Genomic DNA, 15,107 nt, shown 5'->3' on the forward strand with positions numbered 1-15,107 from the left:
TCCACCACCCTCCTCCCTCCCTCCCTCCCTCTCTCCCTCCCTCCTCCCTTTGCCTCAGGATTCCTCCCCTCCCTCCCCTGTCCCCCAACCCTGCCCTGCGCCTGCGCACTGAGAGACAAAGTTTTGCTGACCGGGGCAGCAGACTTTGGCAGCCGCGCTCACTTGGCCCCGGCCTCTCCCGACCTGCGTCCCCTGCTTTTCAGTCCGGTGCGACCCCTTTTGCATTGTTAGGCCCACCACGGCACCCCTGGCGTGCTAGAGGAAACAGCCTCAAGCGGAGGAGAGCAGGCTGAAACCTCGCATTTTGCGGTCCTATTCCTGCATGCCTGGGACACAGCCTATGCAAGGTTGGGGGGGTACACCGGGATCCCCGCCCTGTAGCTTGGACTCCAGAGCTCTTTGGCCCCTGGCAGAGTCGCCCTTTCTCCCAGAATCCCTTCCCAGAGGCGTAGGGCCCTGGGTATGGAGCAGTTCCTGGACATCTACGGAGTGCTCACCCCCAGGGCAGCCCAGACCCCAATGCCTAGGGCTGACCCCAGACTCGGGTTGTGGAGTTCGGTGGAAAGATCAGAGGTGGAGGGTGGGGGAAGGAGGTCAAGAAAGTTATTGTCCTAGATTCCAAAACCCTCTGGGATTCCACCCTAAGGCACTGTCGCACCCTCCAATCATGTATTCATTTGTTCTGGAAGGATAGGTTGGGAGTTTGGAGAGCAAGCTGCAAAGTTCCTCAGCTTCAGGACCTCTGAGCCCAAGGAGCTGGTTCAGGTGGCATTTGGGACCTAAGGAGGGGTCAGGATTCTGTCTGCAAGAAATTCTGTCTTCACTGCTTCCGCCTTAGGGAGAGTGCCCATACCTTACTGACTGCTGGGCTCTGAGAGCTGACCTCCAGCTGACCCCAGCCCTGACCTCTTGCTGCCACCTCTCTGGAACACCAGCCCTGGATTCAGGAGGAGGCAAAGGTTTCCCAGGGCTTGGGTGGGTCCAGATTTACACCACTGCACTCCCAAGGTTTGCCCCAAGGTTGCTGCTGAGTGATCCACCCAGCACCTCAGTGGGTCTCTAGCGTATTACTTCTGTGTCTCTGGGGAGGAAATGGTGCTTTGTCCAGCTTCGCTCTGCAAGTCTGATGTGACATTTTTAGGGTATCATTCTCTGACCTAGGGAAATGATAGTGGAAATGCCCCCAAAAGACATAGTTGGAAAAAGACCCTTGTCTTATCCACAGGCCTTTAGGACAGAACCTGGCCTCCAGCCCCTGGGTAACTTTGACTTGGGTGGGGAGGAGGGAGAGGGGGTGCAGTTTTTGTCCCAAGGGACTGCACTCATCCCCTGCCACAGGTTAGTGCTGAGTCAGGGGCCCACATAAGTTTGCCTATGCAGTTGGAATCCAACAGCTGCCAGCATGGGGCGACATTCTGGCCAGGGAGCAGCCCCTTGGGAGCAGAAAGGAGTTGAGATCACTCCTTTCCCTGAGATTCCATGGCAGCAAGTTCTAAGAGGAGGGGAAGGCCTGGAAGGAAAGCCCAGCAGGGTATTCCTGGATTGTACTCGCTTCCACCTTGGTCCAGGGAATTTGCCTGTACCAGTCTCAGGCTTTCCTAGGAGACAAAGCTTGGGAACCTCCATTAGCAGCCATGAAAGCATCCAAGAAAGGCCCCCACAGTTGGCTGTCTGGCTGTCCAGATTGCTTAGGAAAAGCTCCGAAGAGGACATTCAGGTGGGATGGAGCTTCCCAGGTGTACAAACTCCATCTCCTGCTCAAAACACACAGTATAACTGTATTTCCTCCATCTTTCCATTTGCCTTTTTCTTCTGAATCAGGGCCCTTGGCCAACATGCTTCAAGGACTTGTAGAAATCTCCAGGTAGTAGGATCCCTAAAGAGCTCTTGGAAAGAGAGTCTTTAGGGATTCTGAAGAAAGGACCATGCAACTGGTTGTTTGATGCCACTTTTGCCAGCGTACCTGGAAAACTGATTTGGACTCAGGGCAAATCTTGGAATTTAGCAGGTGTAGGGCAAGATGGGGATGCAAGGTTGGAGCTGGCTCCTCATAGCCCAGCATCTCGGGCTTTGCCTCCCAGAGGCTTCTGGCTGCCTCCCCCCGGAGCTGGTCTGCAAGGTAGGACAAGACAAGGTGAGAGCTGTGGGACTCTGGCACAGCTGGGGCAAAGATGGGCCTGTTTCAGATACCTGGCTTGGAAGATGCTCCTTCTAGGTCTTGCTCTGACAATGAACAAACCCAGAAACCTCAGAAATGAAATGAAAGATTTGCTAGTTGCTGGAGTCCTCCACCCCAATCCAAGCTCCCAAGGCGGTGACCCACAAACCATGGCCTCAGTCTCCACTGGAAGCCAACCAGGTTCTGGTTCCCCCTGAGTAGGGCAAGCAGAAGCAGCCCAGAAAGCTAAGAACCCCTCTGCCCTCCATTCGAGGAGGAACAGCAGAGGATCCCCTCCCCCGACTATTTAAGAGAAACTGATCAGCTTAAAGGAGGTCTATTTAAGAGAAACTGATCAACCTAAAGCAGGTCGCAGTGCTACGGGACTCCGACTTGGATGGATTGAGGAGGGCAGGACCCAGGACACCTAAAGTCTCCCATGTTACTTTTTAGGGAAGTCGGATTCATTTAGGACCGACAAGGACATCACGTTTGGAATTTAGTAAACGTCTTCCGTAGCCAGAACCCAACCATCCTATGGTGTCGGAGCCCACTGCAGGTGAGGAAACTCCTGTGTGGACACCCATCCCATTCCCGGGCGACCAGCGCACTCCGCCACCCGCGGCTGCAGCTTCTGCTCACTTTGAGCCTGCAAGCTCCCGCCGCCGGCAGCTAGACCCGCCGCAAACTCCGCCGGGGCTCCCTCCGACTCTCCCGCCCGCTCACCGCCGGCAGGGCGCAACCGCGGGGGCCCACGGGGGCCCAGTCTCCGTTGGAACTGAGCATCCTTCGGAAAAGGTCCCCACACTAGCGACCAGGCCTCCAGGTCCGGGTTACACCCCGCCAGTGCAGGTGGGGTCCAGCGGAGATCCATAGCCGGGACTGCAGAGCTACCCGGTCTTTGCATGGCTCCCAGTCCCGCAGCGAGCCCTCGCCGCCACATTTTCTGGGCACACTTGGGGTTGTGACAGCCTCCGTAGGTCTCCCTGCCGCGGCCCCAGCTTCTCTCCAAACCCCTGCTTACTGGGAAGGAAAGAGCCCCAGCCTGTCTGCAGAGTGAAAATTGAACGGCTTCCAGAAAATTAACTAGAACGTGGCCTCTGTGGCTTTGGGTGTGTTTTGGATAAAACAAAAATGAACCCCACTTCTCCCTACTCCCCAGCCACACAAAAATGACCTCATTTAAAAAAAAAAAAAAGTTATTTACTTAGCACTTACGAGTTTTTGCTTCCAAGGCAAGCTTTCCTGTAACTACTTTGTGGACAATTGGGGCTCTGCTCATTTGACCCCCCCTTTACGCATGTACAGAGCTTTCAAATAACCCGGAGATTTAGGTATCCCTCTGTAATCATTTAGATGATGGATTGTAATGGCTCAACAGTTCCTCTGGAACCATTACGATCAATCAGGTCAAAATCCAGCTTGGGGAGGGGGTAGTTTTTAAGCAGGGGAGGTAAGTAACACGACATCCACACACACTTGTACAGATAACACGCTCTGATAACGTACAAACAACTCCAGAGTCTTAGCAGAATAGATCCCAGGTGAACCCAAGAGCCGGTGTTTATTGTGACAGCGACAGACAAGTTACAGTATCAAAACTGAAAGGGAAAGTGAACTGTTTTTCCAAGCAGTTCCCGTTTCGTAAGTTCTTTGAGTCCGTAAATATCTTGTAACTATTTGTCACCTTACTAAATGTAACAATACACGTATGCATATATCTACCCTTGTTTTATAAGAAGAACATGTATAAAGCACAAAGATTCATGTGAAATTGCATGAGTCCTGGCCATACTATCATCTGTAAAATGAAATGTTGATGATGCCTTATATTGTGAGGAGCAAGTGTAAAATGTGTGTAAAAGGTGTAGTGAGTTTACACTTTTTGTACAAATGAGTTGTCAGAATTATTTTAGACACTTAACCACATCTACCTTCTAAGACTACTGAACTTTTCCTCTTATCCAAAGGTGGAAATAAATGTATTAGAAACGAAGCAGTGTCTAATCAAACGGAGGATGGTGAAGAGAAGTTATTTTAACTGAATTCTGTATAGGCAGGGTGAAACCCTGGGAATAGAATTACCTTACCATACCCGCGGCGCTGCGTCTTTAACGGGCTACATCCGCGGCGGTCGGCGCTGGAGGAATCAGCGTTCGCGGTAATTAAACATTTCCAGACACTGGAGGGTTATTATCTGCATAGCGATTTCCGGCGAAGGGACTCAGAGCTAGTCTGGCCCCGAAGTTTTACCGAGAGATTCGGGGAAGCAATCCTAAAGAAAACGCGCCACCTGCTGGCAAGCAAGTGGCATCTCCCGGCACCCCTTCCTCCCAAACTCTCAAATCCAGTTCTATTTAATCTTACCTACAAGTGGGTTTTTTCCCCTTAAATTTTCCTATGTGAGTTACGAAATTCGCCTTTCCTCGTTTAAAACCACGCACACTCTTGCGCTTCCAAGGAACAAACAAAAGACGAATTCCCTTTTGCCACGAGGTTTCTGGTTTTCCCTGCTCCAAAACCAGATTTGTGAGTTTTTGTTTTGTTTTGTTTTTAAATAATTGGAAATCCTTGGCAACTATCTATCACCATTAGTTTCTGGTCCTGGGAAGAACTATTTGGTCCCTCCACGGATTCTAATTCTGGCTTTATTAAGAACCATAGGAATGAAGAGAGGGAATCTGCTTCTGTAATCAGTTTCCCCGAAACACATGATGCTTCCCTACCCTTGTGCTTCCTCCCAAGCCATTAGAGTCCAGGTCCTTTGTCGCTCCCTTTCCATCTGAATTCCTTCACAGAATACTATAGCTGGACCCTCTTTTTTCCTTGGCATCAAAGCTGCATCGTTTAATTTTTTTTTTAATTTTTTGTTGAGAAGTAATTGACATACAACGATGTGTAAGTTCAAGGTGTATAAGGTGTTGGTTTGATACATTTACAGTTTGCAATATGATTACCACCATAGCGCTAACACTTCTATCACTTCATATAATTATCATTTTTGGGGGTGATAAGAACACTTACTGTCTAGTCTCTTAGCAAATGTGAAGTTTATAATGCGGTATTGTTGACATATAATCACCATATTGTGTAATAGCTCTCCAGAACTTATACTGGTTGCAAGTTTGTACCCTTAAATAACATCTCCCCAATTCTCTCAGCCCCCGCCCCCTGTCCCTGGTAACCACCGTTCTACTCTCTGTCATGAGTTCAACAAAGCTGCACCTTTGAGGCTTGCTTTCCTTGTCATCAAAGCTCCAGCTTTTTGGATAAGGACAGAGAGAAGTCTTCAGAATATACCCCATAATGTGCTCTTCAGTCTGACCTCTGCCTACGGAGGAAAATAGGGTAGGAGATCCTTGGGAGCTTCGGCTGTGCTGTTCTTGTAGGCCTGTGGCCACCTTCCTCACACTTGAGAATCGATGCAGAGAAAACAAGCTAGGGACTGAAGGAAAGACACTCTCCCTGCACCTACCCCAGACTGTTAGAAGAAGGCTCGCTCACCTACCACCCATCACTCTCTTTGCTCCAGTGAGAGGTAGCATCTCCCAGTTCCACATCCTGAGCTTGCAATGAGGGGAGGAAAGGAATGGGACCCGACTCAGACATTCCAAAGAACTACCAAGGCTGTCAATGCCAACCCTCCCTAGGTGACGTGAAGCTGTGGGACGCCTCAGTTTGATGCATGAATAAGGGTATTCACTGGACAGAAGGAGATTGGGGGCTTCTGCCTCTTTAGTGTTTATGGCAGGAGGGCTTCCTGAGTATAGACTGTCACACCGAAGTAGTGTTGAGTCCCGAGTGGTGGCCCCACTAGGAGAGAGGCGCTTGCCCTGGGAACTTGAAAGGCATCTAGATGAAGTTCTAATAAGTGGTGGTCCTCCTCCCCCTGCTATGACTGAAACCCAAGTACCAGCTTTAGGGAGGGGGAGGGGTGAGAGATTGGAATTGAGAATGTTCCATAATATTGGCCCCTTGAGCAAATCCAGAGTGACCAGCGAGCTGTGAGAGGGCCACCCCCTCTGCTAGAAGAGCCCTTGTTGCTCTGATTTCTATGAAATCAGACTTCATAGGAGGGGGAACAAGCGGTATTTGTGGATCTGAGTGGCATTACAGAGCAGTGCAATATCTGCATGGGGCAGGAAACCACACTCCCTGTTTTAACCAACCACAAGGGCCAGGCGCCCTTCCTCCGTGGTCTCAGCCTGAGGTTGTGTGGACCCTGACAACTCGAGCTTTGCTGTAGCTCCCTTTATTCCCAGGTGATTAGTTTGCTCCAGGCAAATCCACTTGCTGATCATGCATCCCGTTCATTCCCTACATGCGAGCCTTTTCCCCGAAGATAAAACGTCTGCTGAAACACTTTGAACAGATCCAAAATACAAAAAGGGGAAATATATTAGCATATGATTTTTCACTTCAAAATGACTAACGGTTGGGTTCCTTTGGTATATTGGGTGTTAGTTTTCATATCATGTGTCAACAGTAAAGAAGTGGGGAGAAAATGCAAAACTAAAGTGTTATTATCAACGTATTCCAGATAAAGAATTTTCAGGAATCGTGACTTGGTTTGCCAAAAATTCAGTCTATAATGAATATTTCAAAAGATTTGTCTTAAAAAAAAAGATAAACCATGAATTGTAGTAGCGGGGTTTGTTCTTTCTTGATTTTCTGAGAAGCTATCTAAGGATGAGCTGCAAAACCCTATGAATGGAAAAAGTTTGGTTCTCAGTGCTTCTGGTCCTGCAAAGGCAACAAAGTGACTGGGGGCTTGAAACACCAGAGTGGAAGGCTTGACACGGGGCACTTGAGTCTTGGGTAACCTGATACAAAACTCACCCACTGAAGAAAGGAAGGATGAACCAAGGACCCGCAGCTCTGCAGCTCCATTTAGGAGCTGGCCGGTCAGCTAATTCCTGCTGGGATGGTAACTGACAGGCAGTTAACATGTTACTGGTTTCAGAAGGTGCTTTTCAAAATCCTGTAGCACAGAGTCACACCCAGAGATTTTCCACAGTGCAGATTCCTGGGTCCCATCCTCAGAGTTTCTGATTTGGGAGGCTTGCTGTGGGCCCTGAGTGTCTGCATGGTTTCAAAGCTCCACAGATGATTTGGACGTCGGTGGTCTTTTGAGCACATACATACTGAGAGCCATTGGTAAAGGAGGACTCTGGCCCATGGTATACGGGTCTGGCTAAGGAAAATTCCAAGGATTGAAAAGTTATCCAGAGTCACACTGGGGTAGGGGTGTCTTTTCATAAGCCCCCTTTTCTTTACCTGCAAGAGAACTTTACCTGATAATTAACAAAAGCCTTCTCAGTTTCTCAATTTTAAGATTCCACCTCGTGCATGTTATAGGATGATGAGAGATTTGGGGCAGGTGCTTGGGTTCCGACACTCGCATTGTATAGGAAGCTCCATGCTGCCAACATGTGGGATTTGTCCCATGAGAGAGCCATCCTGGGTCTTGAGGAAAAACACCCATTTCAGCCCATGAGAAAAACGTCGTCACTTCTGCAGGAGAGTTCTCTTGGGAATACAGATGCCCAGGAGAACGGAGGAGCAAAACTGCCCTCTAAAGTTAGGTACACAGAGTTTATAGCTTGGTCTATGAGTGTTATCAGAAGCTGCAAGGAGAAGGAAAGGGTTGTGGGCCGAGTGGGGAGTCCTTGGTTTGTCCATTCACCCTGCACATTCCAGACTTTGTAACAGAGAGCAGAATGGAAACACCACAATAGTTGCTTATTCCCTGCGTTACTTGGGGTCAGGACAGCAGGTTCTAGGCAATAGGGTTGGTTTTGTTTTGTTTTGTTTTGTTTTGTTTTTTAATGCTCTTCTTTCATTTTGACAGTACTTTCCAATTTGGTTTGGCAACAACTCACTTTATGTGTCTATTAATTTTAAAAACCATGGGAAGTGTCTGTGTGAGTACTAACAATTTGAGTCACCTATCATGTAGGTGCAGTGCACACCATTTTGATGCCCAGGCTCTAGCCCTGCTCACTGTCTTTGCCCCAAACACACGATTTAATCTCAGCTTCTAGAATAGAGAGGAAAAGCTCCTGGATGTACAAAATCAAATCAAAGAGCCATAGACTAAAGCTTAGAAAAGCTGTAGCCCCAAACCACAGGTGCCCAATGGACCCACAAACCCTGCTTTGGCCCAAGAGTAAGCAGTGTGGGCCGATCGGCTGGCCAGTAAACTGATTCTGGCCTTTCCCCATCGTCACTGTCCTCTCCTGGCTCTCCAGAGTTTAGGGTGCTTGAGCAGAGCACCCACTGTTAAGCTGGGCACAGCTTCTCTGTAAGACAGGCAGCCTTCAGAACTTGCTCGAGGAGATGGGGGATGAGAGATGTAGCAGCCCCTGATGGTATTTTGGGAGCAACGGTACTTGCCTCTACTTCCCACCTCCTAGTTGAAAACAGGAAGGGGCTCACAGGATCTTCTTTGGTGAGACATGAACTTACAACAGTAACATACACATTATTGATGATATTTGTACATTAATAATGCATCACTGATGTGTCATTTTGGCACAGATAATGTTTTGAAATTCCAAAGGCATCCCCAATTAGGGATGGTGTGTTGAAATTACGTGAAGGGTCGCTCTCTCATAAATCCCAAAGTTCTTAAATATGCACTCTTGTTTGATTAGCCCCAATCTCTGCTAAACTCAGTGAAGTTATCATATCATCCTCATCAACACTCTACCAACAAAAAGGAACCAAGTTTCAGCAAGTATGTCTCAGCTTCTCTTTCAACCCCCCTCTTTAAAATCACATGCAGGGGCGCCTGGGTGGCTCAGTTGGTTAAGCAACTGCCTTCGGCTCAGGTCATGATCCTGGAGTCCTGGTATCGAGTCCCGCATCGGGCTCCCTGCTCAGCAGGGAGTCTGCTTCTCCCTCTGACCCTCCGCCCTCTCATGCTCTCTCTCTCTCTCATTCTCTCTCAAATATATAAATAAAATCTTTAAAAAAATAAACATACAAAATAAAATAAAATCACACGCAGGAGATGCCTAAGTCGAGGTGTGAGGTGCCATGGCCGGTGGCACCATGGGGACAGCCACCAGCAGGGGCCGCACAGGGACATGGGGGCAGGTTGCTGGCCCCTCCTCTCCCTCTCCAGGTGTCTGCTCCTCCAGAAGCTCACAGCTCTCCGGCTGGCCCCATATGACTCCTTCCCTTATTCTGAGGTTGGAGGGGTGCGAGAATCACCACATCAAGGGAGATGTGCCTTTTAAGAGCAGGGTCTGGAAAGAATCATGTTTAACCTACAGGACTGGCATAGAAATGATGGAATCGCCTCTCTTCCAAAAAGCACAGAGTTATCAACTCCTGGAGGAACCTTAAACATCTCGTCTTTGACACCTCCATTTCACAGATGAGAAACTCGAACCTTCAAATATTATTTACCCAGTACCATGATGGCGACACAATCCAGTGGGTACTCTTTCCATGTTGCTCCCTGCTCCCCATCTTTGTGAGTGATGTCTGGGAGTGAGGGGTCTCCCCAGGGCCTCCCTTTGTTCTCCACCTTCAGGGCACAAAGCCTGGAGCAGGCAGCGATGTCCCGGGGAAGAGGCCCTGCGTGACCCGGGCAGGCACGTGGCGGTCTCCGGATGCACGATGGATGACTGCGCCTGGGCTTTGGATGATTGCTGCTCAGTGCAGCAGCTTTATGAAAACATTAAATGTCATTACTTATTTCTTCATGTCCAAAATGTATACTTCAACATTTTTTCTCTGTAGACAAGTGTCCCTTTTCCTTCAATCTTCAGGCCAGATGTTCCTGGTGTAACTGGTAACAGCTGCCAAGTTGGCAGGCATGTGGCTCCGGGTAAGTCACTTTCCAAAGACCCCAAGGCCCTCTCTGCAAAACCCCTGGCATGACAGGATGAACCCATACCTGGCCCTCGCAGGCCACCCGGGGAAACCCCGGGGAAGGCTGGGACCGGGCATCGGGGCGGGCAGGTTGCCAAACCGCAACTGCATTTCCCTCTTCCCTGGGGCTGAGCTGGAGTCCCTGGATAAGGAGAGCTGCCTGAGCTCCTGCCCCTCGGGCTTCCCTTCAAAGCAGTGTTTATAGTGCCATCCCCCATTATCCACGTCCTCATTTATCTGGGCACCGAGTCATTTCCCTGGCTCTCTGTCACCCTCGCCGTAGCCCGCTATGATCTCAAGTTGATATTCTATTGTTTTTGAATTTTGCTCCAGTTGTAACCGCCTGGTAGCATTTATCTTCTCTGCTCCCTTGGGCTTTGGTGAATTCCTCAATAAGGTCCCACCTCAGTGCCAGTGTTTCCAGAAAATGCAGGCACAATTTACTTCCATCTTCAGTGAACACTGGAGACATGATTCGGGCCAAAAAAATAACTCTTGCCTTTGCAATTTTTGGCTCTCGGGCTAGAAGAGCCTATTATGCGAGAATGTCATCCTGGTAAGTAAGGCTGAATTTATAAGACATGCAAATCCAAGGACAGAGACAAACACTCTCCGGACATCACACAATGTATCTATGGCTGGCTGCAGCATGATGCTCCCTCCAAGAGGTGGCGAGCTCATTCAAAGTTCTGGCTCCTTCAGACAGGAGTGAGGCCAGCACTGGGCAGGAGTAAACCACTTTGGTGAGGCTGGATGCTGGCTAGATATGAACTCCGAGGGCAGAAGACCTCCTAGGCCTGAACTTTCAAGAGGCAGGTGGTGGCAGAGTGGTCTCCAGGAGTGTTCCAGCCACTGTCCCTCCATCCAGGATCCTGGGTCTCAGCCTTGGGAAGAAGCAGCTTCCACCACAGAAAGACCAAGAAGTGACAGAAAGGCTGGGCGTTGGGTCCTGACCTTGCGTCTCACTAGCTACTTGGTCTTGGACAAGCTACTTAACCACCTGAAACTTTATCTGTGAAACGAGGTGAATGCTTGCTCTTTGAGATGATTCTGATTAATGAACCAACATCTGTAAAGCTCCTGGCACCGAGGGAAAACCTGATCAAGGTTATTTCCTTCTTCTGCAGGGACCAGATTGTGGTTTTGTAACTTCGTGAATGGAGTGGTCTTTTAGGTGAATTCCCTCCTCAAAATCAGGACCGTTTTCAACCTGCTGCGACAGTGCGAGTTATTACACCGATATCACTCGGCTTCAAATCCACCTTCCTACACCCCACTCTGTGGTGCTGGGGCTAGGACCCTACAAGCCCTATTCTTCCTCTCCCAGCTGTTAGGTTTGTGTGTGTTGGGGGTGGGGGGAAGCCTGGAGGCAGTCGGCTCACCGTTTCTGTCAGTGTTACCCTAGCACTGCCCTTCACTCCGTCTCCCCGGGTGGCTCCAGTTTCCAGTTTCTTTCCTAGCTCCCAAGCCACAGCCTCATCATGCCCCAGACAGGTGCCATCACCAGCTGCCACTGTCCCCCCATGGACTGGGAGGACTGAGCCCCTGACCCATGGATTTCCTCTTCTGAGCTCCTGAGATTTCTAGAAGCAGTAGGGATGGGCTACCTCCCCAGAGGGCTGAGCTCCAGCTCTGCAAGGTCCCTCCTCTGAGCTTCTAGGTTCTGATAAGCCCAACCTCTGCCTCAGTTTCCCCACCCTACTATCTTTGGGTCACTGTGGTGCTCCCACTGCACTTCCTTATACTCCTCCATCCATTTGACCCATTTTCTCTATTGAATTCTCTCTGTTGAAATGCCTAGCATGGTTACTGGCTCCCAACTGGACTCTGACCACTACAGGGATCGTATATCCCAGTTTGCCTAGACTACCCTGGTTTCCAGTAGTTTTCCTGGCATCTTGTCTTGTTTAGCGTTTGTCCCATATAAAATTGTCTTGGTTTCCAATGCAAAACAAAGTCACCTTAGGTGTAGTTGTCCCCTTTAATAGGCCATAGGGGAAGGACTGTAAGCACTTACATGTATTAGGCTTCTCTCTATAGATTTCTATCATTTTCCTTTCTTTGATCCAGAGTCATATTCATATTCACTTACTTTGAAACGGGCATTCCCATCGATTGTTTAAGAAGGGAGAGCTTCTTGAATACAGCTTAGAATTGGCGTGACAAAACCATTGCCCATCACTTCTCTTTCTTGTAATTCTACAAATTAGCCCCTGGTGGCTATTTTCATCCATCCATCCCACCCCAGCCTGATCTACTAGGGAAGCAACTGTTCCTGCTTGGAATGCTTTATATACAAAGACTTAATTTTTTTTTTTTTGAAAATGTTTTCATACCATGGTCACCCTTCCTGTGCAATCCTAAAATGACTGGAGTCACTGCTATCCCCAAGTCTTTGATCAAAGTATTCTCTTTGCCTGAAATGCCACTCCCCTTCTTTCCAACCTACTCACAGATGATCCTCCTCTGCTCAAGTGTCAACCTCCTTGAGCCCTTCCCCCCGGCAAGTGCCTTCATCCTCTTACAAACTGATTCCGTGAAATTCTCTACCTGGCTTTTGGCACTTTACCACTTCTTATTGGGCCTGGTATCTTTTATTTTAAAAAAATATTTATTCATTTATTAGAAAGAGGGTGTGGGGGAGGGGCAGAGGGAGGGGGGCAGAGAGAATCTCAAGCAGAGTCCCCTCTGTGCATGGAGCCCAACATGGGGCTCAATCCCACGACCCTGAGATCATGACCTAAGCTGAAATCAAGAGTCAGACGCTCAACCGAATGAGCCACCCAGGCGCCCTGGGCTTGGTATCTTTTATAATGTGGTCTTATTTTGCTGTAACTTTAAATGCATCTTTAATTGTCAATTTGGCCAGTTGGTAAGTTCCCTGATAGAACTGTCTATACTTCATCTTTGAATCCCTCACAGCACCCATCAATCTTTTCCAGTCTAGTAACATCTGACTTCTTCTCCTTAGTCCCTTTCTGCCCATCCCTCTCACTTCCCCCCTTCCTAATTCACATGTGTACTAGGATATTTTGCACTTCTGTACTTTTTTATTCAAGTTGTTTCCTGCGCTTGTAGCTCTCCTTCCCCTTCACCCGACTCATCCCTCCAGACTCCTGCTGAAGCCTCCTCCGATCCCCCAGGCTGAGCTGAGTAACCTCCTCTACCCCGCCATCATTCCCGTTACAGCCTCTGTCATTGCACTTAGCACATTATCCTGAAATCACCTCCTACATTCCTGTCTCTTCTGATGGGCTTCTTCATAAGCTCCAAGGATAAATGATGTGTCTTGTGCACCTCTGTGCTCACAGGACGTAACACAATGCCTGTCACATAGGAAGCACTTGATAAATGCATGTTGACCTAAACTTAATACATTTTTGCTGAGTGATTGAATGACATTGAGGCGGCAAATCCATGAGCTGCCACTTTTCTCCCCTGGACACATATTTATCTCCTTCTTCCCCTGCCAAAACCCCAACGATGGCTTCACTATGCTGTATAATCTTTCTGTCAGGTCTCTGACACACAAAACACATGTAATCGTTCCATTATGAGGGCTGGCACTAAGTTTAAGCTGAGTGTACAGATTTATTAGATCTTGTACCAGGAAACTAGGGAGGCAGAGAGTTTAGGGGGATTTCCAAAGGGGATGTAAACTGTTCATGAGCCCTTGTATTTCGAGGCAATTCTATGTTCCTGTGGGGGCCTCAACTGTCCTTGTGGATTGTGTTTCTCCATCTTCCTTCGAGAGATGCAGGCAGGCTACTGCTGTAGACTGATGTGTAGAAGAAAGGAAGGGCCAAGGGCAACAAGCAACCTGCACATTCCATACTTGCCATAGCCACACTTAATGAACTAGAATGCCCCGCACTATGGGCTCACTGCTTCTGGGTAAAGACAAGTTGCACATAGTGCAGACATCTGGTCACTCAAAGCACATTTTGCACACTGGCTAGTTTGCTATGCTGATGTGATTGTGAGTTCCTATTCTTGGAAAGGAAAGGTATTGGGTGTGGATGGCAAGAATGCCTACCTAGCAGGGGTTCTAATGGTCTCCAAGTGTTTGCACATCCCTGTTGCCCCAGGAATCCAAACTTTAAGGCTCCATTTAAATCCCATCTCCTCTAAATAGCTTCATCAACCATTGTGGCTTCTAGGACTCTCTCTTAAAGTTCTGAAGATGAATGGTTCCCAGTGTGACACTCCATTGCATTATCTTAAAAAGACAGTATAGTGCAAAGAGCCCTGGATTAAGACAGTATAGTGCAAAGAGCCCTGGATTGGGATTTATAAAGCTTTCCTACTTGTTCCAGGTCCCTTCGTGATGTTGTCTAGATCCCTTCACACCTCCCTTCTCTCCTCCTCTCCTTCTCTCCTCCTCTCCTTCTCTCCTCCTCTCCTACTGATCCCTTCTTCCTCCTGCCCCCTTCTTCTTTGTCCTCCCTTGCTTTCTTTTCCTCATCCTTCTTCTCTCCTTCCTCTCTTCCTCCTCCTCCTGCTTCTTTTCTTCTATGACACAGAACAAAAGATCTCTTTCATACTGCATTGCCAAATTTATGGGAAGGATCTTCATGACGCGTTTGTGAAAATAGTGTGCAGGATACAGAGTGCACAAGAGCAAAAGATGGTGTCAGAAGGGAAGGCTTGTAGACATTTTTATTTCATGGACCCCGGCTGCATTCAGGAGGGGGATGGCAGCAGGAGGCGGGCACTGGTTGCAAAGAGTCAAACAAATTTGGGAAGAATGAATTCCAGAGATGGAGTTCAAGTTTGAATTGAATGAGCAGTCACTGCCAAAGTATTCCCCAAGGGGGCCTTAAACCAAAGGATGGATCACTGGTATGGTGGCCAAATTTTAGGAACAACCAGAGCAACTGCTGATTCTTTCATTCATTCAATGTACAGCTCACAAGTTTCACTGAGTACTAGACACTGGAAGGCACCAGAAACATGGTGGTGAAGAAGTCACAGTTCTTGTCCTTAGTGAAGCTTCTAATTGACTGGGGGAGATAGGCATGACAAAGCATGGTGGGTATTACAAAAGAGGGGAGCACAGGGTGCT

The 15,107-nt window shown here is 48.5% G+C and overlaps 1 protein-coding gene across 1 annotated transcript in view; it reads right to left on the reverse strand.

Annotated features, from left to right (window-relative positions):
* Positions 1-15,107, reverse strand: part of OSR1 (odd-skipped related transcription factor 1) — a 100,140-nt gene that overhangs the window by 7,280 nt on the left and 77,753 nt on the right. The window lies entirely within an intron of this gene.

Source organism: Phoca vitulina, unplaced genomic scaffold (assembly GCF_004348235.1).
Source record: "Phoca vitulina isolate PV1807 unplaced genomic scaffold, GSC_HSeal_1.0 scaffold42, whole genome shotgun sequence".
In the NCBI taxonomy this organism is placed as follows: Eukaryota; Metazoa; Chordata; class Mammalia; order Carnivora; family Phocidae; genus Phoca; species Phoca vitulina.